Source organism: Plecotus auritus (assembly GCF_963455305.1).
Source record: "Plecotus auritus genome assembly, chromosome: 7".
Taxonomy (NCBI): domain Eukaryota; kingdom Metazoa; phylum Chordata; class Mammalia; order Chiroptera; family Vespertilionidae; genus Plecotus; species Plecotus auritus.
This window is the reverse complement of record NC_137774.1, coordinates 102,370,002-102,396,070: the sequence shown is the minus strand read 5'-3', so window position 1 is coordinate 102,396,070 and position 26,069 is coordinate 102,370,002. Positions and strand designations below refer to the sequence as shown.

General features: G+C 37.2%; 1 protein-coding gene across 2 annotated transcripts in view; it reads left to right on the top strand.

Moving 5' to 3' along the window:
- Positions 1 to 26,069, top strand: part of PRR16 (proline rich 16) — a 242,048-nt gene that overhangs the window by 170,906 nt on the left and 45,073 nt on the right. The window lies entirely within an intron of this gene.

Here is a 26,069-nt window from a genome sequence, read left to right as displayed (position 1 = left end):
GAATGTCATCTTATTTTAAACAAAGATGGAGAGGAAAGGAGTGAATCTGACAACAGCCCTGCTAACAAGGTAGAGGGAATTGACAGCATTTACTAAGATGATGGGTGAGTTTTATGACAACCTTTTCCTACCCTACTTACATTCTGTCCTACTTAAATTCTGTACAATTTTAGAATTGTATACTAAATTTTTATTAGTTAAATTTATAAATAAAGAATGATAGATAAACCTAATTTGAAGACATGTACTTATTGGTCCAGAATAGTAAAAGAAATATAGAAATCTACTACAGAAATTTATGCCCTTGACGATGTAAATTATGACGTGTAGTTATAATATTAATTTAGAGGGCAGCATATGAAGATAAAGCATACATTTAAAACCAGAGACCTGGATTTGTGTCTCAATTTTCCCAACTTCTAAGTCACCCTGGTCAAATTGCTTAATGAGTTCTGAGGCTTGCTTTAAAAGGAAGATAATGGTGCCATTCTTTCCTAGCTAATAGGGCTCTTGAGTTATTAATTATTCTCCTCCCCTTATATATTCTGAGCTCACCTAATCCTCCTTTACATGTAAGGGGCAAGGAAAGTAATAACACATCCTCAAATGTATGTTTAAGCCATCAGGACTATAAGCTTCAGCTATTTCATAGGCAGCCATGCTGAAAGGTAAGGTGGATGAGGCAACATGGATAAGCAATTTCAGGATTCAACAATCTACAGACATCAGAGCTATTGAATAAGCAGAATCAACACATTACAATACCTCATGCTTTGCACATATCAGAAACACCTTCCAAACTGTTCCTTATAGCATCCTCTTTTTTAAATTGTTGATAGTATTACAGATGTCTCCCATTTCTCCCCTTTACTCCCCCTCCTCCCAACCCCTACCATCCCCCAGGTCTTCACCCCCCCCCCATTGTCCATGTCCATGGGCTATGTATATCCTATCTAATAAAAGAGTAATATGCAAATTGACCATCACTCCAACACACAAGATGGCCAACCCCATGTGGTCAAAGATGGCTGCCCCCATGTGGACATAAGATAACTGCCACAAGATGGCCAGCAGGGGAGGGCAGTTGGGGGGGACTAGGCCTGCAGGGGAAGGCAGTTAGGGGTGACCAGGCCTGCAGGGGAGGACAGCTGGGGTGACCAGGCCTGCAGGGGAGGACAGTTAGGGGTGACCAGGCTAGCAGGGGAGGGCAGTTAGGGGTGACTAGGCCGGCAGGAGAGGGCAGTTAGGGGCAATCGAGCCATCAGGGGACAGTTAGGCGTCAATCAAGCTGGCAGGGGAGTGGTTAGGGGGTGATCAGGCTGGCAGGCAGAAGCAGTTAGGGGCAATCAGGCAGGCAGGCAGGTGAGCGGTTGGGAGCCAGTAGTCCTGGGTTGTGAGAGGGATGTCCGTTTAGGGCAGTCGGACATCCTTCGAGGGGTCCCAGATTGGAGGGGGTGCAGGCTGGGCTGAGGGACACAACCTCCATGCACAAATTTCGTGCACTGGGCCTCTAGTAACTATATAAGTTCTTTGGTTTATCTCTTTTCTTCCCCCCTATCCCCACACCAATGTATGTTAGTCTGTTCCATGACTCCATGCTTCGGTCTCTTATTATTTTGTTGGTCTGTTATGCTAAGTCAAATAAGCCAATCTGTGAAAGACAAATATCACATGATCTTACTTATTTGTGGAATCTAATGAACAAAATTAATCCTCTTGGTTGGAGCTAAGTAGACTGTGTATGGCAACATAGCTAATTACTATTTATGTTTTGTTTTATATGCAGTTATTTGTTTAGGTTGAAAGCTCTTCTGCTGATACAGAATGGGTTACACACACTCAGTCATATCCTGTTTCAATTAGTTGTTAAACTTCAACTCCTTTTCAGCACTTCTCTCTGTGGTTACAAAAATAAAAATGATGTGCATTTCCCTTACTTAATTTTGTCTTGGCCCTGTACTTGTTACCCAAATTGCCTGGTTTTACACATCTTATTTCTACTGTAGTTAAATTGATACACTTAACCATGCTCCACTATGACCCAATTTCCTAACACTTTTCTCTGCATTTCCCTCTCAGGGTACCAGCTTCCAGCATGTTGTTATTAGGCCCTAATGATTTAATGAATGTGTAGATACTTTACAAACTGTAAAATCTCAAGCAAATGCAAATCATTGTAATCAGTTTGTGATACTTCTTGCCAAATTACCCATCTTCCTTGTTAATCTGGTGGGTTGCTTTGTATTTGCTTAGATTATTGCTAATGATATTTTATTCATCTCATTTATAAAGTAGTTTACTTAATTTTTTATAGTTATTATTATCAAATAAGCCTACTGATTTTTTTTACAACTTAGCCAGTTGATATATAGAACTTTCATTTTTTTACTTATTAAATTTTGTGAATTAGCAAGTCAGACAATGAACATTATAGAAATCTGAGGTGACTACAATAATAAGTATAGGTTATTACCTGTTTTGACAATGTAGCTTAGTTTTAATTATGTATGATAATATTTAATAGCATATGAGTAAATCCATTTAGAATATAATGTCAGACTAATTAAATTCTAATAGTAGTAGGATTTTATAAATAGTCTAAAATGCTTGTTCAAGTAAGAATTTAAATCACGAAGCTTTTGTTCAAACAAGAGAATGTCTATGTTTATCGTGAAAAATATCATTAATTGATGAGATTTAATTAATAATTTCAGAGCATTTCACCCCAAAGCAGCAGAATATACATTCTTTTCATGTGCATATGAAACATTTTCTAAGATAGACCACATGTTAGAATACAAAACAAGTCTCAATAAATTTAAGAAGACAGAAGCCATATCAAGCATCTTCTCTAACCATAATGGTAAGAAACTACAAATTAATCACATGAAAAAAACACAAAGACATGGAAGCTAAATAATATGTTAATAAACAATGAACAATGAATGGGTTAACAATGATATCAAGAAAGAAATCAGCCGAAACCGGTTTGGCTCAGTGGATAGAGCGTCGGCCTGCGGACTGAAAGGTCCCAGGTTCGATTCCGGTCAAGGGCATGTACCTTGGTTGCGGGCACATCCTCAGTAGGAGGTGTGCAGGAGGCAGCTGATCGATGTTTCTCTCTCATCAATGTTTCTAGCTCTCTATCCCTCTCCCTTCCTCTCTGTGAAATATCAATAAAATATATTAAAAAAAAAAAGAAAGAAATCAAAAGATGCCTTGAAACAAATGAAAATGAGAACACAACAATGCAAAATCTATGAGAGACAGGGAAAGCAGTCCTGAGAGGGAAATTCATAGCATTACAGGCCTAACTCAAGTAACAAGAAAAATCTTAAGTAAACAATCTAACTTTATACTTAAAGGCATAGAAAAGAACAACAAAGCCCAAAGTGAGTAGAAGGAAGGAAATAATAAAGATCAGAGCAGAAAAAATTAAATAGACTCTAAAAAAATACAAAAGATTAATGAAACCAAGGACTGGTTCTTTGAAAAAATAAACAAGATTAACAAATCTCTATCCTGACTTATCAGGAAAATAAAGAGAGAGGACCCAAATAAATAAAATCAGAAATGAAAGAGCAAAAGTAATGGTGATCTGACTCCACAGAAATACCAGAGATTATAAGAAAATATAACAAATAACTACATGCCAACAAATTGGTCAATCTGGATGAAATGGATAAATTTTTAGAAACAATTTTTATAAGCTGACTGAGGAAAAATCAGAAGAGGGTAAAGGGTTGATAAATGGTGATGGAAGGAGACTGGACTTGGGGTGGTGAACACACAATGCAATATACAGATGATGTGTTACAGAATTGTACACCTAAAACCAATATAATTTTATTAACCAAAATCACCCCTATTACTTTCAATAAAAGTTCTTTTATTTAGTGATATTATAAATTCTGACAAAGCATTAACTATTGTCTAGCTTTAAACAAAGTCTGATATATTTGAGTACATGTTACAGCAAGGTAACTTTCTGAAGGACTAAAAGCTAAAGTTATTTGATGACAATGATTTATGGCTTAAGTGTAAGTATATAAACATTTCTAATAACAGTCCAAAATGCTCATCTCAACTCAAACTCTTCAAGACAAAAAAATATAAATATATTTAAATTTATTTCACTGCCTTTTTAAAATTTCAGAGTTGTATCAAATAACTATGGTATTTTGCTTGGTATTTGAAATACAGTACTGATACTTTTTTAAATAGATTACTTTTTTTCTGATTGGACTCACTATCAGTATTACAGAGAATTAATATTAAAAGCAGCTCTTGCAAATGACTTCCCAGTAAATCTTCTCAACACCAAAGCCCCAATTTTCAGTTTTATATTCTACATCTCCCTTTATCCTTTTACCCAAGTAATTTTAATTTTTGCCAAGTCTTTTTTTTTAGAATATTATTCCCAATGATACCCTCCTCAGAGAGGCTTTTATCTCCTCAATTTTCATGTTACATTTGCCACCTGCCTGTCACTGGACCTCTTACCTGAGATTACACTATATTCTGCTGATATCCAATATAGCAATTTTCTTTCCATCATTTCATCTTGATCCAGAAATGTCATAAGCTCAGGATAATCCACTATTTAAAATTTTTCACTCTGGGCTTAGCAGTGCTAACCAGCAACCCTTTTAAGGCTCCTTTAATAACTTCCCAATCTAGGGAACCCAACACTGATAAGAAGGCTCCAGCCGAGTAGGCTAAATTACTGACCCTCTGATATGCCCTACTCATTGCCAATTTCTATACATTCTCTTGGACAGGTGGGCCCAGCCTGTTATGACTTTGTAAATGTTGCTCTGAAATTTTCAGCATTTATTCAAAGCCTTTGCTAATCAATCCATCAATCACTTACTCAATAAAAATTGAAGAAACTACAGTGGTAGAATGGGTACATTACAAATAAAAATTCAAAAGACAAGCATAAAAATGTATATGAGCAAAAGTATCCAACTAGTAATTAAATAAATGTAAATTTAAGGGTGTATCTTTTCTTAAATTAACAATATTATATAAAGGCAATTATTTGCCATATTTATTCCCACCAGCAAATCATAAGGTGTTAGAGTAGAAGACACTACGATGATTTAATCTAGTCCTTTCACTTAATAGATTAGCAAATTGACCTCCTAGTAGGACAGATAAACTCATGTAAATTCATGCACAGAAATGTAAGTTTCCTCACTTGATATATAGTTTATTCCTATTAACATAAAACAAGCAGTCCCCATAGAAGACACATTGCTAATATTGGTGTGTGAGAATCAGAGTTTTGGCAAAGAAGAAGAAATAAGCAAGAAAAGATGAACTAATGGTGTAAAGTGCTATCAAATATGCAGAAAGTGCTAGACAAAAAGGAGGAAGGGAATGGAATAAAATGTAAGTTATACACTTAATATGTGAAAGCCTAGTTGTACTTTCTACCACAGGCTAAGATTTTATATAATACAACTTTTATTTTACATGTTTTTCTTTTAATTTGAAGATAACACCCTAGTTTATAGAGAAAAGCCACTTTTTCCTCCTGGGGTCAAGGATATAGCTGATAAAAGGAATTTCTGAGAGACTGGTCTGCCTGTAAATGTTCCCTTGAGGATGAGACTTTCAGTTAGGCTTATATTTTGTCCTTTGATTGCATGCATTTAAGATCCATCTCATCCAAAGCTTTCTCCAGATCACTACCATGATGTTTAGTCAAGAATGTTTACTTCCTACTTGGCAGGGAACACTGTCAAATTCAAGGATAAAATAAAAGAGGTAAATATAATTTTCAATTGGAATCATAGAGATAGTATTCTTCGGAAACTACCCTAAACCTGTCTCCATTTACTGAAATAAATATACTAAAATTACAGGAGTTTTCTTCCCATTGAGAAATTCTAGTTATTTTTCCACGGTTATGTTCAACATTTATATCAAATTTATTTCCTAAGGTAGTGAACTGAAGTCTCACATTGTTTGATTTCCTGTAGAGTCCCTATCCTGTGAACTAAGTACAGGGAATTCTATTGTGTTTGATAAAAGCACTTTGATAGAGATGAGACAGCAGCATCTCAATATGTAGTTGTTGACTGAATTCACAGAATGAACAGCCAGATGTAAAGTGTTTCTTGATTACCATTTCCTACTTTCATAGCTTTTCCTATTACTCTCATTTAATGTATTGCTCGTTGCATGTTTGGGGAGATTGCAGTGAGACTTGAAAAGACAAATTTTATATCTTTGGTTCAGTGTGTGTGAATTTCCTCATTGATCGTTTAAAAATGTGGCATTTGCTTAGCTTACGGTTATACAGGGTAGTCCTCATAAATTTCCTAATCCATGAAATGAGGGCAGGTACTCTGGATTTCTTATAAACTGCAAGCTGATATAAATAACTGCTGATTTTTTGATGCACACTAATCTTTTAAGGGACAGAGGAGTGAAATTGGATTTGGCAGAATACACTGTAAGTCCTTGCTGAACATCTCGATAGGTTCTTGGAAACTAGGACTTGAAGCAAAATGACGTATAATGAAACCAATGTTATGTTAGGTTAATTGACATAAACAAAAGTTAAGTTCCTATGGTCACAAAAGCATCACCAAACTTATTAAAAAAAGACCCAAGACACTTCTAATATTAAACATTGAAATAAAGGTGAGCTATATATGCATTTAAGAAAGATGAATAAAAACAAGTAAGATCATACTTTTCCAACCCGCTTAATTCTAGTTCACAGTCCTGAGTGGCCAGATCCTATCCCGGAAGCTCAGGGAGCAGGGTGGGAACCCACTCTCAACACAATACCCTCTCATTACAGGGCATGCTCACATCCAAGCCCACACTCACTCAGACTGGGACAATGTAGACATGCCCAATGACCTCACTTGCACATCTCTGGGATGTGGTGGAAAACCAGAGAACCTGAAGAAAACCTTCACTGACATGGGGAAACATAGTGGCCCTAGCAGGAAACGATCATTTTCCCTTATCATCTTTATAACAAAAGGACATTGAACAAAACAGTTATTCAAGGACCTGCTCTACTACCTTAAGGTATCTGTGGAACTTTTCTATAAGGTGTTAGATATTGATGATGCATCTGGGCTTATATAAGCCAACACAGAATGGTGTTTTATGTTTTCAATGGCAAAATTCAAACAAAGAAGCTAATGTAGGAACACGTGTTTCTACATTCCTTTCTGGACTTCATAGGAAAACAGCATCTTAAAAACTGGGGAGGGAAAGCAAACGCCAACGAATGTTGTGAGAAAGGGTAAAATACACTTATAGATTCTGAGCTGGTAGCACTGTGAGAAGCAGAATTTCCAACTGATCTTGGATCTCAGAAAAGGGCAGTGATGGAGTTTCTATGAGTGTGGGAAACTGAGTCCATTGGCTGCAGGTTCTCTTTTCCCTCCTTTCCTGGCCCAGGGATGTGTTGCAAATCTGAAAGAGTATTAAGTTCCTGGGGCGGGGGGGGGGGGGGGGTGCAGGAAGAGTGGTGCTCATGGTACTAAAGAAAACGTGATTTCATTTTCCAAATGGAAAGACAAAGTAATCTGAGAATGTATGTTCTAAAACTTTTAGCATTTTATGGTATAGAAACTAGAATGCCATGGCTGAGAAGTGTTTTAGAGCTCATGAGCCTATTATTTTGCTTTTCTAATATTGCAGTGTAGATCTGGAAGTTGTCTAAACATCAGAATCACCTGGGATGTTTTACACCCTGAACCAATTAAATCAAAATACCTCTATGGTGGGCCCAAATATCAGTATGTTTTAAAGTTATCCAGGCGGCCCTAACTGGTTTGGCTCAGTGGATAGAGCGTTGGCCTGCAGACTGAAAGGTCCCAGGTTCAATTCCAGTCAAGGGCATGTACCTTGGTTGCGGGCACATCCCCCGTAGGAGGTGTGCAGGAGGCAGCTGATCGATGTTTCTCTCATCGATATTTCTAACTCTCTATCCTTCTCCCTTCCTCTCTGTAAAAAATCAATAAAATATATTAAAAAATAAATAAAAAATAAAGTTATCTAGGCGATTCTAGGATCTCAGCAAGAATGATAGATCTGTTATATTTCATTCTAATTACAGTACTTCAGAGTCTGTTTACATCTTCCTTTTCCAGTATAAGCAAGAGACAGGCAAGTATTCTATATTTTGAGGAGTTTGTGTGGAGCATTAAAATCTTGTTTTGGTTAATGCAGCATTAAAAAAGTAATTCCTGAGCTGGAGATCCATTTAAAGTAACTTTAAAGTGGGGAATATGTGTCGTCTATGTATGTATTACCACTCAAAGTTTCTGTGATTCACTGAGTCAATGTTTATTTCAAAAAGTGAAAAGTAAGCACTAGCTGGTTTTCCTCAATGGTTAGACCATCAGCCCACAGACTGAAGGGTTGCGGGTTCAATTCTGGTCAAGGGCACGTACTTCAGTTGCAGGCTGGATATTCACCCTGGTGGGAGCATGTGCAACAGGCAACCATTTGATGTGTCTCTCACACATCCATGTTTCTCTAGCTCTCTCTCCCCCTCGCTTCCACTCTCTCTAAAAAAATCAATGGGAAAAAATATCCTCCAGTGAGGATTAACAACAACAACAAAAAAGGTAAAATATGATATTAAATTGTGATAAAGACCAAAAGTTGAATTGTGTGCATTTTAAGAATATTGCTTATCAGTAATGTACTTAGGTATCCATAATTCTAAACCAATTATGAATATAGAATGTGACTCTAATTTCATGACAATAATTAATTATTAGACTGCAGTTATCCACATTTGCTGATAGTGCCTTTAAATTAAAGTATCAAATACAATATTCTGACATTGTCAGAAATCTTATATTCTTCATAGCCTCTTTCAAATTCTATTTTCTACAAGTCATATTAATTAATTATAATAAACATATATACCTGGTATTTTCCACATATGCTTTAAACAAACTTTGTGTCTATTTTATTTTTATGAAAAGGAAGTAGAAGTCAATTTTTATTGCTTAGAAAAATGACATTCTTTATAACCTCTCTAAGATTATATTCTCTATTAGTTATTTTTATTTTTTATAATTGGTTTGTATCTGCACACCAGCTTAAACAAACTTAAATGTTTCTTTATTTCTTGGTTTTCATGCTCTTTGGCTAAGGAAATCCAAAGTCATTTTGACATTCAGGACATATGCTAACAATAAAAACACATACTCATTAAAAGTATACAAATTCTATGTTAAATATTAAAGATAGCAATAATTGTAAATAATTTACGGTGCTCTTTTCTGATTTTTTGGTCATTACACTGGGAAACAAATATTGCTGGTTAAAAAACTTGAACTCGAGCCTGTCATAAAATGATGTGGATAGAAAAAGTTGTAACATATCTCAATCTAAAAAAAAAAATTATCAAGTATTCAAATGGAGAAGATCCTCATATGTCATTGATCTTTTATTATTCCCCTTTAGCAGTTTGTAAGAAAATTCAGAGAAATGCAATCTAATTAAAATGGATATAAAAGTGGTTCCGAACAGTCTTAGGAGTAATCTCACTAAGGAATAAAAAGAGAAGAGACCATTTTCATATTCATGAAAATTAAACTGAGAGTGACTTGCATTTTTTTATTGTCTTACTCAGAGAATGACTTGGACGAAGTTCTTTGTTTTAACTCTCAAGGACATTGAGACTAAAATGGACTTTGATATTTTGCACTTGATGTTGCTTTGAACATGTCCTTCCTATGCCTCCTGATGTGGTGGCAATGGTAATTCTTGCTTTATGATTTTTATCAGCTCCTAAAGAGGAAATTTGCAGTTTGGCCTTGGGAGCATACTATTTGCCCTCTCTGCTTGGAATCTGGTGTGGATGGCACTGGGTTTGGGCTGGAGACCTCAGCGTCTCTGGCCAGGATGCAGCTGTCAAAACCCCATCACTGTTATTGGTGCTAATGTGCTGACCATTCAGGCCGGTTCAGCAGATGCTGGAAATAGAACTTGCTGTTAGATTTCTTGAGTCTGTTATTTAAAAAAAAAAAAAAAAAGAAAAACAACTCACAAGTTGTTTAATTGCTGTGTCATACCACTATGCCTGATCTTTGAAAAGAGGCATTTGGGATTTTCAGGGAACAGTATTTTCAGAGGATGGTTGCTTTGAAAGGGAGAGATGGAAAGTTTTTCTAAGCAACTATTTACTGACATTTACAAATATTATATGTAGTGTTGGGTATTTTACACATGCTATTTTATTCAATCCTTATACCTACCCTTGTCAAAGAAAAATAGCACCAGATGGGTTAAACAGGTAAGGATGACTTTATTCAAGACTATTACAATAGGGTAAAGACTATTGCAAGAAGAGAAAAAGACTGAACTCAATTCATTTGAAACAAAAGGCAGCAGCATTGTTAGCCCTGCGGTTATCTAGTGGAAAGCACCTCCCCTGGGGAACTGGCCACCTGTGTTTGCTGATTGGTGCTTATGGAAATTAGGTTCCTGCCCTCCCTCAGAGATGGGGAGAAGGGGCAGTGGTGCTGCCTTTCCTGATGATGGCTCCTTTGGAAAGGATGGCTCCAGATTGAGAAAGTCACTCCTGGGTTATGAACGTGGAGAAGCTGAGAGATTTATATCTCAAAGCACAGAGAAAACAAATTATAATTGAGAGTTTCTTTAAGTAAATTCCTGAGAAAAGAGCGAATTCTGTCTAGAGTTCAGTCAAGCTTGAGAGGAATGTTAAAGCTCTCGTGATCATCATTAAGGTAAATGTTATTCCCCTTGTTACCAAAAGACCGCAGCTTAGAGAGGTTAAGTTTACCTGCCCTGGGTCTCCCGGCTGTTAAGTGACAGCGTTGTGACTTGACCGTAACTGTGGACTGTTCTAAAACCTGGGAATGTCCCAATAAGCTTCAGCTTTGTGAAATTCCCAGGCTGCAAGAGAACATTGGCTGCATAGAAGATGGCTCAGTTCTTAATTATTTTCCTAAAGCTTTTACTACAGAACAGAAAGAGTTTGTCCACGGGGGATAACAAAGCCCAATCTAGACACCAAGAATTGCAATGGAGAAATAGTCACTATTTTATTATGAAGATGCCACCCAAGATAATGGGAAGCTAATGTTCAAAAGCCCTAACTTTCCTAAAGGCACGTAGGTTACAGATTACATAGCATAAAATCACACCCCCTATGTGTTAGGGTTCAGAGAAGTGCTGGGAGCTGATTGGTCAGAGCTGAAGTAAGGATGAAGAATCATTTCTTCAGATTTTGAAGACATCTCTGAGGTCTCTTTCAGCATCCCTCTGTCCAGTCTCATAGGAAAGTAGCTGGAGGTTGGTCCACATTAGGGCTCAGGAACTAAAACATAATTTAGGTTAAGATAGTATCTTTAACCTGCCAGAGGTCCGGACCCTGTGACCTTTAGTCAGGTCCTGGCTACTGTCTTCTGCTGTCTTGGGTTGCTGATTATGAAGGAGAAGGGAAGACTAGGTCTCTAAGTAAGAGGGGGGAGGGGCGAGAGGAGAGAGAGAGATTTCTAAAGTTAGAGTTAGCATTTAAAAAACTAAATTTAACCAAATTCATAAGGATTCCAGCTCCTTTAGGGAAAGGATTATAAGGATTATCTCTAAAAGAGTTTTGTTCACATAAAACTATTGTATGCTACATGTTCTATAGTTTTTGACAATCTTAATATTTCACTGACTTAATATTTCACAAAAAATGCAACTTTTGTGCAAGAGCCATCTAATCTGCCTGCTTGTTAATGTTTCTTTTTTCTAATAATGGCTTCTTAGAAGCTGCAAATTATTCTCTTAGGATTTGTGAAACAGCTTTATGAACTTTTTATATTTCCATCTTAAATGAAAACCATTTGTTTGTAGCACATATGGGTTAAGGCACCATTGTTGATAAGAGGAAGGAGAAAAGGAAGTTAAAGAAAATAACTATTAATAAAGGGAGTTTCTTTCATGAGAATCTTAAGAGAAACAAAGTATGGAAAAGTTGTCCTGGGCCCTGAAGGATAAGGGGCCATTCTGCTGCACATCAGAATTAAGCTTGGCAGTTGACAAAGTATCACAAGGCTCAGATTCAGGCAGTAAGTCATAACCCATGGCCCATGAAGACTGAAGTCTTCTTCCCAATTGGTTACTGATCAGTGTTTAGTTTCTAAAAATGGAAGAAAATATGTTTCTGTGTACAGAATCATCATTCATGAAAATATTTAACATTTTTCATTTTAATATTAGTCTTGATTTTTAATGTATCAAATGACAGCTGTTTTTAGGGTTTCTGATACCAACATAAGACATTTCTTACCTCCCAGTAAAATCTCTCCTTGAATTTTGTAACTGCCTTTTCCTCTTCCAGTCATGCATTTATTATAAGCAAAGTAGCCAATATTGTTCATTATTCCTTGCTTTTAATCTTAAGATATATGAAAGAGAGAAGATTCTGTTTTTAAAAAAATTTGGATAATGAGCCCATTAAAAGCTCAGAAAATTCCAACTGAGTGCTCTAGCCATGTCTCAGTTATTTATCTCAGCTTTTTAATAGAACGGTGATTACTTGCTTTTCTTTTATCAAAAGGGCCATTCTCTTTCATGATAATGCTAATGAGCTCCTGGTTGAATTTTAATTGTCAGAACATTATTTTTAAAAATACCTTGCATGAATTTATCTTAAACATCTTTACTTGACTATGTCATTGTTCTGGTAAACCTCAGATAGGGAAAACTAAAAATGCTGCCTTTATTATTGGGGAACTAAAATGGAAAGTGTATAGGAGACACCCATGGTTTTATGAGGTGCAAGAAGGCATTGCCAAGGACTGTAAATACTCGGAGAAGGACTATTGTGTGTATATTAAGCATTCTATTTTAGAAGGCGACCAGAATTAGACTATATTTACATGCACATCTTCAGTTTTTAAGTGTGGTAAAATAGAAAGTGGAATTAAAGAAGATACATGGGTATTATCAAACACCTTTAGTATAAATTAGCATTAAGTTATCATAGTATCCTCAGACCATTCTTAACTGATTATCTGCAACTGATGCCAATACTTGCAGTAGATTTTGGAGGAAGAATTTTATCATTGCTCAAAATATCTTTTGCATTTATATTTAGTCTTTGGCATTTCTTTAAAAAAATCCTTATCATTATATCCAATCTGTATATAATCATATCTTTCAGTTAAAAAAATTATACTGAAAATAAATACTTTTTATTATTTTGTTCATGGATCATACATTGTCATTTTTCAGAGATTGGTCATATCACAGTGCATTACATTTTTCACCCTATAGATCCCATGAATCGTGTGACACTTTTGTCCTTTTGCCTAGTTGACTCCTTGTCATTCTTCAGACCTTAGGGTAAGCAGCAAAATGTCTCTCCTCCAAGGGGCCTTTTACAGATAGCTCTCTTCCTCTGCCATCTCTTAGGCTCTTATAATAGACTAGAGGCCCCGTGCACAAATTCATGCACCAGTGGAGTCCCTCGGCCTGGCCTGTGGAATTGGGCCAAAACTGGCTCTCCAACATCCCCCAAAGGGCCCCAGATTGCGAGAGGGTGCAGGCCAGGCCAAGGGACCCCAACAGTGCACGATCAGGACCAGGGAGGGACACAGGAGGTTGGTCAGCCAGGGAGGGACCGCGGGAGAGCTCCAGGGCATGTCTGGCCCATCTCGCTCAGTCCCAATTGGCTGGACCCCAGTAGCAAGCTAACCTACCAGTCAGAGCTTCTGCCCCCTGGTGGTCATTGCACATCATAGCGAGTGGTTGAGCGGCCTTAGCATATTATTAGCATATTATGCTTTGGTTGGTTGAATGGATGACCAGACACTTGGCATATTAGGCTTTTATTATATATGATTTATTATGTAGATGGGCTGTTCTGGTGTAACATCTCAGTGTATAATTAAAAATATGTGTAATTCATTATTACCAAGTATATATCAAGACCCTACCACTCACCAGACACTGCTCTAAGTTTTGGGGAAACAGCAGTGGACTATTAGATGAGTTCCAGCCCCAATGGAGTATGTATTCTGATGGGAAGGGAGGAAGAAAAATCAACAGATACATGCATACTATAAGTATCAACAAATACATGTATAAGTATCAATAAATCTTTTTTAAAAATGAAAAACTGACAGAGGAACAGATCATCCTTTTACCTTGTAGAAGATTATTAGAGCAGACCACTGAGAAGACATTTGATCAGTGAATGAAATAAGAAAAGGGAATAAGGCCAGGCACTGTCTGGGGAAGAGTATTTCAAGTAAAAGAAACAATGTGTAAAGCCCTGAAGTAGGAGCCAGCTTGGGCTGTTAGGTCAGAAATGAGACCAGATGGTTAAGCAGAGTGAGGACCTAGGAGTGGGCAGGAGCTGTGGTCAGGACAAGATCATGACTATTTGATTAATTTCACTCTTGTCTTTCAGGACTGTGATCTCCTCAAGGGTTGCACATTTGAGCGCTGTGTTTTGTATTCCCAAAACAGCGCATAATCTGGCACATACCAGGTCTTCAGTAAATATTTGTTGAATTAATTAAAAAAAAAAAAGCATGACTGAGATGCAGGGGTTAATGCCCCTCAGATGTTTGGTCAGTCATAGCAGAATGAACAAAATGGACCAGAATGTTCAGGGCCCTCCAGCATTTGATGTGGCTGAAAGGGTAGGAGGTATTGCAAGAAACAAGAGAGAGACGTGAGTTTGTGCCAGGCCCTTGAGAGCTCTTGGCACCATCAGGAAGAGCTAGGATTTTATTCAGCAGACAAGTGCAAAGTTGTTGGCATGATATAATGGGATCAGTCTTTAATTTGGGAGATCAGTCTGCTTGTAATGTGAGAGATGAAATAAAGGATATACTTGGAAAGAAGGGTAATATATAAAAGGTATATTAACTTGGTAGAATCTACAGGATTTCAAATATATTTATGGCATCCAGTTTCCTGTTTAGGGACTTGATGACAGGCCATCAGAGCAGGGAGATCATTTTCTCTGAATAGGGAACAATATTACCATTTATTGTTTGAATTGTTACTTATATGTCTGCATGCTGACATTTAAACAAGTAGGAAAAGGACTGTGTACTATATCACTGTCATCAATTTCCTTTGGTGTGATGACTTGCACATGCAATTCTTCATTAAATATTTGTTTAGGATTTTACATATCAACACATCTTTATTAGATGCACTTTATAAGCTTGAGGAAAAGGAAAAAATCAGGACTGTGTGATTGAAGTGGTATATAATTTCCTCTCAGTTTTCCTTGGGAATAAACAGATGATTACAGTGAAAAGTGTTAGCATAGAAAAATGAAAGGAGTTAGCTATTATCTTTGCCATATTGTCCATGAAACAAGATGATGTAAACATCCCTAAGTTCATTCAAAGCGAATCTTGAAGAAAAAAAAAAAAAGAATTAACTATCATAAAAATTGAAACCCTGATGTAGTATTCTCAGTTGTTGATGGTATGAAAAAGGGCCAAATATTTTATTTTCCTAAAGAGGGTGATTTTCATCAGCAGCCTCTATTAAAACATCACTTGATTCCCTAGACTAATCTAATATCATAATAAGCATTTAGTTCCAATTATTCTGTCTGGTTTTTAAATAAGTCCCTTCTACGCATGCCTAATATCTCCCTTCTGGGAAATTTGTCTTGATGTCTAGGTCATTTCTCCAAAATTATGTTACTGTGTTGTATTTCACATAGCTATGAAATAAAAACAAGGAGCCATGAAATTTAAATGTCCAATATTATGCTTTCTTTAACATCATCATGTAACTAATGAGTAGATATAATATCTCTTATACCTAAAAGCACTGTATTATTTTGTCTTTCATCACACAATTAGGCAGAATATACAATACCCTGAAAATGTGTTATATATACACAATTCTGGGCATTTGCCTGAAGCTCCCACAGGTTCTAGCAACCTCACAGCTATTCAGCACACATTAATACAAGTAATGTAAAGCCTGACCTAACTTGTATCAGGCACTGGAGAAACAAAACCAAATTATGACACGGCTTCTGCCCTTTAGAGGTTCTTTATAAAATATATCATTTTAATATTTAACACTCATGTACTTACATTTCAAAATTGGTTGAGCATCATCCCATGTGCCAAGAGGTCACTGGTTTGATTCCTGGTTAGAACACATGCCTGGGATGCAGGCTCCATGACCAGTAGGGGGCGTGCAGGAGGCAGCTGATTGATGTTTCTCATCTATGTTTCTGTCTCTTCCTCTTCCTTCCTCTCTCTCAATTCAATAAAAACATATTTAAAGTTTATCAAAATTGTCAATATTTTTAAAACTAGGCATAAAGACAGCCATTTAAGAATTTACAGCAGTTGAAAGCTTATCCTCTGGTAAAGGGTAAAAAAAAAATAACCTTACATTTGTAACATTTTTAGTATCAGTTTATTTTATATCATCATTGATTCTCTACATATAAATATAGGTTTCAATATAGAATTTCTCATCACTTTGTGCGGGATATTACTTAATGCCTGATATAGCTTTGAGGGGAAATGTTCCTTTTAAAATCTTTCTCCTTTGAACAGACTTGTGCCTTGATGGCAGAAAGTTAAATTTAATAACTTACAATAGAAAATATCTTGAGACACTCGCTGCCACAAACTCCAGCCCCAGCCTCACCTCAAGCCTGCAGGGAGCCCCCTCTCACACTCTCATGCACCCTCATTAGCACCCTAGTGGCCTGTGCCTTCCCTCCTTACTGTGGAATTCTCAGGCTGTAGTGACCACCTTCTCCCACTGGACTGTGAGCCCCTTTGCTGCAGGAATTGTTTTTACTCTTCTCCGTGCTCTAGGCCCTAAGAAAAATATGGGCAAAATTGGTGTTCAATTTTGAATGAAGGAGTGAATGAATACTATAGTCAGAAGACAGAGGAACACCTGTCATCGAGGGTAGGGGTGAGCAAGCACAGCCTTAACTCAGATTCTGAGACAGGAGAGCTGTGGATGGTTTCTAATAATCCAACATTTTGGGATGTTTGGGGACAGAGAAGAGGGTCATTATCCTAAACACATGTCTTTATACTTGGCACTAAATTGGTTCATTTTATGTAATTAAAAGCATGTTTAGCAGGTCAGTATTGAATATAGTGAATAAGAGAATGCCATGGGCTGCCTGTGATCTTGATAGTTCTGATAATGCTTTGAATATAAAAAAAAAATAAGGAATGTTGATCTGTAAGTAGTTCTTTTTTGCTAAACAAAAGAAAATCTGAACAAGGAATTAACTCCTTCAGATTCCAAGAGTGGTAGTCATTATCGTGGGTGTCACGAAGTCACAACTGCGCTTTCCCCCTGTGTGCCTGTGGCAGCGCAGCTGGAGGTGAACAGAAGGCTTAGCTGTTTAAAGGTCATCTGGGAGGGTGGGGGCACAGGAATGCCTGCACAACTTTCCTCAATACTCTGCAATTTGTTAATTTTTTAAAAGTTATCTAAGAATGATAAAAGCAAACAAGTTGCAAGCTGCTCAAAACCAGAATCCTGCCATTCTCCCCCCTGAGTCTGGGCAAACACAAATGGCATCCCAATGGGCAAAGGCCGTGGTCGGCAAACTGCGGCTCGCGAGCCACATGCAGCTCTTTGGCCCCTTGAGTGTGGCTCTTCCACAAAATACCGCGGCCTGGGCAAGTCTCTTTTGAAGTGGCGTTAGAAGAAGTTTAAGTTTAAAAAATTTGGCTCTCAAACGAAATTTCAATCGTTGTACTGTTGATATTTGGCTCTGTTGACTAATGAGATTGCCAACCACTGGGCTAAGGCAGCTGCCATTGTCATAACTTACTATTTCGTTTCTTATGTCTTAATAGTTCTTTTTTAGTATGTTTCATAGTTAATAGTTTAATATGCTTTAATAGTTAACAATGGCTTGGGCAAGGTAGAAAATAAAGGAGTACTTGATATTGGTTTTAGTCATTTGGGATGTAGGCTAATGGAGAGGTTATATCTGTTGCCTCTTCTGACGGACTTGCTCATTCTTTATGGGTAAGAAACATTCTGTGACAAGTTCCTATGCAACAGGGATGAATCCAGGGCTGTACATACCCAGAGGCTCCCTATGAGAACCTCCATGGTAACCTACCTGGCCCTTCTAGCCACCTGTGCAGGAGCTTTGTTACCATAGTTTGTAGGAGAGCAGCAAAATGTCTTTGCCCCTTTTCATATTGGTCCTCTAAATAAATTCTTCCTAATAAATAGGACAGCTGCTCTTCAATCCACTAAAATCCCTTCGTAGTGCAGAACACCACTGAAGCTTCTCTTAAACTAAATCACCAAATTGTCTTTATTGCTGAATAATCGATGTCCTGTTCTGGAAATTATTCCCTTCCTTGGTTTCTAAGACTTCACTCATAATTCCTTCCATTATTTTCCTCCTTTCTTACCTGAGTTTCTGGTTTTCTTACCAACTGTATCTGCACTCCCAAGATTTAGTGCTTGCCCCCCTTTGCTTCACATATTGTATACTTTACCAGGCTAATCCCTTTCAGGTCCATGGCTTCAAGTTCATTTACAAGCTGAGGGTTCCCAAATTGTTGTCCTCAGAGGAATATTCTCTTAAAAGTTCCAAATGTGTGTTCACCTTCCTATAATATAGCCACAGTTGCAACATAAACCCAAAATGTCCAAGACAGAATTCAGTCTCCTCTCCAAAACCTCTGCTATGATTTTTCTTTGAAACCTCACACCCACACCACCCTGCAGACACCCCTTTGAGTAAGGCATGAGAATACCACTTAAACAATTTGAATAATTCTTTTATATGTAAAATGAAAATGTTTGCCTTGCAGAATTGCTATGAAGATATATGGATTTCACAACTGCTGCTTGTAAAAAATAGTTATATATTTTATGTATTTAAACAAAATTAAGATTTCAGGAGTCAATTCATGTTAAAATATGGAGACACAGAAAAGAATAAGTTGACTAGTGGAGTCTTCCATAACTTTATTTTCAAAAATCATTAAGGAAACTTTAAATACATAATATGGAGGAAGTATCTTAAAGATTAGGAAAACAAGTAATAATAGTACAGAAAAACACTGAAAATAATCTAAATGTCAAAAACACAAGTTTGATTGAGTAAACTATGGAATGTCTATTTAATGTCATATTAGGCATTATTAAAAGTGGTGGGTCAGTGTTTATAATTAAACATTATCACAAAGAAATTATGATATAAAATTACATATATTATTTGGTTAAATTATGCAGCAAAGAGCATTGCATTTAAATAAATTTTAAAATATATATTATAACTATAGATGGAAGCTGAGCTAACTTTTTAAATACTGTTTATTGTCATTTTCTTTTATAATTTAGAAAATCAAATCAAGCTGGTAAAGCAGCAGTGTCTGTCTAAAGAAAAAAGAGTGTAAATATTTAAACAATATTTTGACATAGTAACTATAAAAACCTTGTTTTTCTCCTCAAAATGACTTTTTTACACAGGAGCCTGGAAGGATTTTGCATATCTAAAAAAATGAGACACAAAAAAATAGCAAATGATTTTCCTTTCCTCATTGCCCAGCGAGGAGGCAGTTTTTAAGTTAAAATTTAATGAAACAATTAGGAAGTGATCTTAAGGAGATATTTTTCCATTGGTGGCAAATAATATTAAGTTCCCAGAGGATCTCCTTACTTAAGCAATAAATAAAAGGGGATACTTTGAAATCAGCTATGACCTTGAGCTTTGCTGGTTTTGTTTTCTCTTGGGAACTCATGTTGACAGGTTTAAGAAGAGCATTTATTCAGACTCTACAGGAGAACGCTTTATCTGGCTGTCAAATTGAATGGTGTGTTTTTCCACAACTGGGCAGCAGTAACCTGCAATCCAGGTGCTCAAATGTCTTATTTTTAACACTGTTTATTTCTTCTCACTATATTCCTGTATTAACCATATATTACTATTAAATCATTTGTTGGTGATTACCTTTGAAGCCTGCATCTATTATTTGAGAATATGATTGCAAAGCTATAAGCATTTTCAGAATGAATAACTGAAGCTTTATTTTGGTGCTTATATAGCAAAGAATGCCTTAAATAGCATATGTTCAGTACTCCACTATGCTTTTCCTCTATGTCCTCTAAGCCATTTCATTCTACAGATGCTACAGGAGCCTATTCCTCCTATTGCTGAAATCAGTGGGGCTCCAATAGCATATGTTGCAGATTCATTGCTCATGCTTAAATCCTTTTGAATGCTAAGTGCTACGATGTAAAACATCCTTTAAACTTCTTAGAAGTTAGAGAGATCTATCAAGGATGGAGAGATTTGAATTGGTGGACCCTTTATTTTTTATAGCTCCAGAAAGCCAATGTAATTGTGAACATGAATGGTTTCTGAATTTGGACATTTCTGGATTTTCATTCAGATTCTGATAGTCTCCAGCTATGTGACCATAGGTACATTTGTAAATCTCTCTGAGCCCTTGTCTCCTCATCTACCAACATGGAAGAATAGCACTTACTCTTGACATAATTTTGAGAATTAAAGTGAAGTGGACATATGAAAATACCTAGCACTGTGCATATAACCTTTATAAGAGTCCCATATCTATTTGTTTATTGTCTATCTCTCCTCCACAAAAGTATAAGCTCCATGAGAGCAAGTATCTTTTGTGTTCACACGTGGATGTTTTACTGAATAAATTAATGAATAAAAAGACTTATCAGAATGGGTCATGTCCTCAAGAAGCATAAATATAAATCAAAATAAATGGACATAAGTAGTAGCAAGCAGTATAATTAGATATAATTTTGATAGGCTGCCCTCATGGAAGAAATTAGCAAAATAATTTGAATAGAAAATTCAAATTTCTATGTGAAATGCTCTGCCAAAGAAGCACAATACTTTAGTAGGATGTTCATATAAAACATGCTTTCTTTATTATGAGTTGTTAGATACCTTTATAAAATTTGTAATGCTGAAATATGAATATTTAGCTCATCTCCCAAAGTTACATGTGTCCAAATATGTATCATGAAGGCTTATGTTACTATCAAAAGGCAAGGCTGGCCCAGCGGTGTGGCTCAATTGGTTGAGCTTTATACTGCTTGCTACTACTTATGTCCATACGTCCCATACGTCAGGAGGTCACCAGTTCAATTCATGGTCAGGGCACATGCCTGGGTTCCGGCTCCATCCCCAGTAGGGGGAGTCATCAGATGATTCTCATCATTGATGTTTCTATCCCTCTTTGCTTCTCCCTTCCTCTCTCTGAAATCAATCAAAACATATTTTAAATATTTTTAAAAAATTTAAAGGCAAAGTTGAAATTGCAGATCATGAGCCCTATACAGTTATAAAAGAGAGTGAGTTACATTTCTTTGTCCAACACAACTCTGAGAGCACGATATAAAAAAAAAATGCAGTTGTCATGTCTGAGCTGTATATATAAAAATCAACTTCTTAGAACAGTATTGAAGCACAAAATTGGGACCAAAAGCAAGTAACAACTGAAAACCTATTGAGATTGTCTCACCAAACTGGCATATTTTACATTGTACAGATGACATCAACCCATAAGTTAAAGCCTATCAATGGAATACTTTCTAAGACAGGGGTGGGCAAACTTTTTGACTCAAGGGCCACAATGGGTTCTTAAACTGGACCGGAGGGCCGGAACAAAAGCATGGATGGAGTGTTTGTGTGAACTAATATAAATTCAAAGTAAACATCATTACATAAAAGGGTACGGTCTTTTTTTTTTTATTTCAATAGTTTTATTCATTTCAAACATTTTAACAAGAAGAATATAAACACTAATTATTATAACTTGAAACTTCAAAAAACGGAGGAATCATAGCACAATAACATACCTTTTATTGAAGATGGCAAAGGCAAAATAAAATTGCCTAACAAAGGAAAGGTACAAAAGCCTTTCAAATTAAACTTAAATATAATAAAATAATTTAAAACTAAAACAAATAGAAAAGAACAAAATATGTAAACAGTAAATTAAACATTTTCTTTAGTGCAACTTCCAAATTATGCCCGGGACGTAGATGTAGATGGCAATGTAGACTGGGTTGAAAGGTTTTTGGTCTTTAAAACATCAACTTCAGTGGGAACAGTGTTGTTGGTCTCCTTTTTTAGCTAATGCATCAAAGTCTGGAGTTAGTTTTGTTGTGGCTATTCTCGGGATAGATCTGAGGTGTTCGTCAGTTAAGCTGGATCTGTGAGGGGCTTTGTTGATGTTCATGACGCTAAATGTCTGCTCACAAACATAGGTTGACCCAAACAGCACCAGTATCTTCTGTGCCATCCTCCGGATGTTTGGAAAAGTGGCTTCATTAAGTGAAGCATAAAAGTCTCTTAGTTCAAGAGAGCTGAATTTCTCCTTTAGGACAAAGTCAGACTGAAGATCGATGAGTTCCAGTTGCACCTCTTCTGGTGCTGTTTCAGGGTTTTGTGACAAAGGACAGGCCACCAGTTGAAGTAACTGGTCAATTTTTTCAACATCAGAAAACCGACGACAGAATTCTGCATGCAGGTCATCCAGTGATTTGCTGTATTTCTTCACGTTTTCGATGGTCTCCTTCTGTGTGGCTAGTGTGGCAAAATGAGTGAAGACTTTGTCTGAAATTTGTCTGAAAAAGAAAATCAGCTTCGATTTAAAGGCTTTCACATTAGTGTACATGTCATGTACATACTGATCTTTTCCCTGTAGCTTCACATTTAGCTCATTCAAATGTGAAAATATATCTACAGCAAATGCAAAGTCACACAGCCATTTCTTGTCACTCAGCTCAGTAAATTCATCAGACTTCCCCTTTAATTTCAAAAATGCACCAATCTCTTCTTTGAGCTCCCACACTCGTTGGAAAACTTTACCCAAACTCAACCAGTGGACACGAGAGTGGTAAAGTAAGTCATGGTGATCCGCATCAGTTTCCTCCAGAAACTTAATAAACTGACGGTGCTGAAGTCCCTTTGCTCGAATGAAATTAACAAGCTTTATGACTGGATTAACAACATGATTAAGTTGTAATATAGACTTGCACAATGATTCCTGGTGAATAATACAGTGAAGAAAAATAACATCTTGGTTAGGGTTCTCCTCTTTCACTTTATCCTGAATTCTTTTTAGCAGTCCAACATTTTTTCCAGTTAAATTTGGAGATCCATCTGTCGTGACATTAGCAAGTTTACTCCATGGTAGCTTCATTTTCTCGATGACAGTAGACACCAGGTCATACAAGTCCTCTCCCCGTGTTTTTCCTTTCAGTGGCTCCATGGCTAAAAACTCCTCTGTAATTTCAAAATTGTCACTAATCCCTCAGATAAAAATTAAGAGCTGAGCAGTGTCCTTTACATCATTACTTTCATCCAATGCTAGTGAATAAAACTTAAAGAACTCTGCCTTAGTATTTAACTTGCTGGCCACGTCTTCATCAATCAGTTCCACTCGACTCATCACTGTCCTGTGTGATAAGCCGAGTTTTTCAAACTTGCCTTTGCTCTCTGGACACAAGAGACCTGCTGTCTCTATCATACATTCTTTCAAAAACTGGCCTTCAGAGAGAGGTTTGCTAGCTTTTGCTAATTTGAATGATAGCATAAAACTTGCTTTGGTAGTTGTCTCTTGAATTGCAGTTTGTCTGTGAAAGACATTTTGCTGAGCCTGTAATTTAGCCATCAACCTCTGTGCAGTAGCCTCCCGTTCTTGAGGTGACTGCTTGCTAGCATAGTTGCCATGCTTTGTGGCAAAGTGACGGTTGAGATTGTACTCTTTGAAGACTGCAAGTGTTTCCTGGCATATCAGACATACCGGCATTGATTGGACTTCGGTGAAAAAATATTTTGTTGTCACTCCCTCTTAAACACTCGGCATTCACTGTCCACTTTCCTTTTCTTTGGTCCAATCATGTTTAATATTGGGCTAAAACCAACAGTACCGTTCTCTTATTAAATTCTTTACTAAAATAAGACAGTAAAGTATAAAAACAAGTGATTAAATTTGCTCTACTATAACATTTTTGGTCTTCTAAAAAATATATATATAACAAAATCATCTGAAAAAGTTCAGACATGGGACAGAGGCACACCCTAACCATAGAGAACAACCCCTTTCCTCCATAGGAAACCTGTGTATCTTTCACACAGGCCCTTTGTTTATGGTAACACACATAGCTGCACATTGCTGTGTCTTCCAGACACACTTGTATGGGAGGTGCTAGGGCAGTGCAAAACATGGGTAACCAGTAGTTACCACTAGCACTTCCGTTACTGGCAAAAAACAGCCGCAGTGCACATAGTGTGAAAGAGCCCATTTTCAATGTCAGATTGCATCCACTGGACTCTATAAAAACAACCAAGGGCCACTTTTAAATGCCCATTGCAACAGTTTTTCTTATTAAAAGCTGGAAATGGCAGGATATTTATATATATACCCCTACTGTGACAGCCTGGCAGAGCATTACAAAGGAGAAAACCCAGCATCTGGTGATGTCCATAAGTACAAGACTTCAGGCTGTCATTACCAGGAAAGGGTTTCATCCAAGTATTAGATGTGAACATTTGATTTTCAGTTTTTCATTTGTCCAATTACTTCTGAAACCCTGAAATTAAGCGATTTTGTAATAAAATCTTTAGTTCATCACATTTCTATACAATCTTTTTGTTCAACCCACTGAATTAGGGTTTGTTCACACTAGCCGTGCTGCCGTTGCAGTGTGGTGCAGTACTGCAATGCAGCGCAGCTAGGGTTAATGCAGGGTACACAGGTTTCCATCATGTTTGCGTTGATGCTAATGTGCAGTGGTGCATGTTAACACAAATGCCCTGTAGCACGCATTTTTACAGGCGCAAGGGGAAGAAGCAAACGCAGCGCAAAATGCATTTGTTTTGCCGCTAACACATGCGGTTAGTGGCCACGGTAGCGTTACTGATACCACATCCATATCAGCAAAAAAATGCAGCCGCAGCATGGCTAGTGTGACATGTCCTCTGTGTGTCTTTTTCCCTGCTGCGCACGTCCGCAGTGGGAAAAAAAAAAAAAAAACTGCAGTGGATACAAGCCCTAAAAGCTGAAAGTCTTTGTTGTTTTATTAACAAGTCATTGTGATGTACAGAATGTGGGAACAGGAAAAAATTGTGTTTGAGTAGAGCTCTTAATCTTACCTCAGAAAGGCTCTGATACTGTGCTCTCCAGGGGCGTGTCTCCCTACATCACCACGATAACGTGTCTACGCATTCCCAGGGTGATGTAGGGAGACGCATCCGCGGGCATTACAAGGAGCCTCTGAAAGATTGAGAGGTTGTTCCTTCTACTGAATGGGCAGATATAAATCCACCCACTCAGAAGAAGGAGCTGCGGCCGTGTTTCCCGACGTTGCCATGTTAACACTGCTGCTGGTGAAGGAGCAGAGGGGAGAGCAAGAGAACCCTCCAATCTTTCGGCTCCACGGGCCAGATAGAACAGCCGAACGGGCCGGATCTGGCCCACAGGCCGTAGTTTGCCCACGGCTGTTCTAAGACATATTTTCTGTATTCTGTTTTTGCCATAGTTGTTTCTTTGTCTCTCTTTTCATGAAGAAAAAATATTATAAGTTGATAATCTAATAACATGTTTAACATATGTTTAAAGATAACATGGACGTTTCATGTTTTCAATTTTCTAGATATCTTGCAATTTCTATCAGTTTTGAGGAAGCAGTATTCTGCAAGGGATTTTTCAGTAAACCTCATATAAATTCTTATAAAAACCAAAAGATATTTTAAAATCTGCCCTAGCAGGTTTGGCTCAGTGGATGGAGATCGGCCGGGGGACTAAAGGGTCTTGGGTTCGATTCAGGTCAAGGGCACATGCCCGGGTTGCAGGCACAACCCCCAGTAGGGGGCATGCAGGAGGCAGCTGATCAATGATTCTCTCTTATCATTGATGTTTCTCTCTCTCCTCCCTTCCTCTTTGAAAGCAATAAAAATATATTTTAAAATAAAATCTATGTAGCAAGTGAATAAAATTGGAAATGGGAGACTCTTGATTAACTAAATTGTTTTATGGTAAAATACTTACATGCTCAATCAAAAGGCCATATTA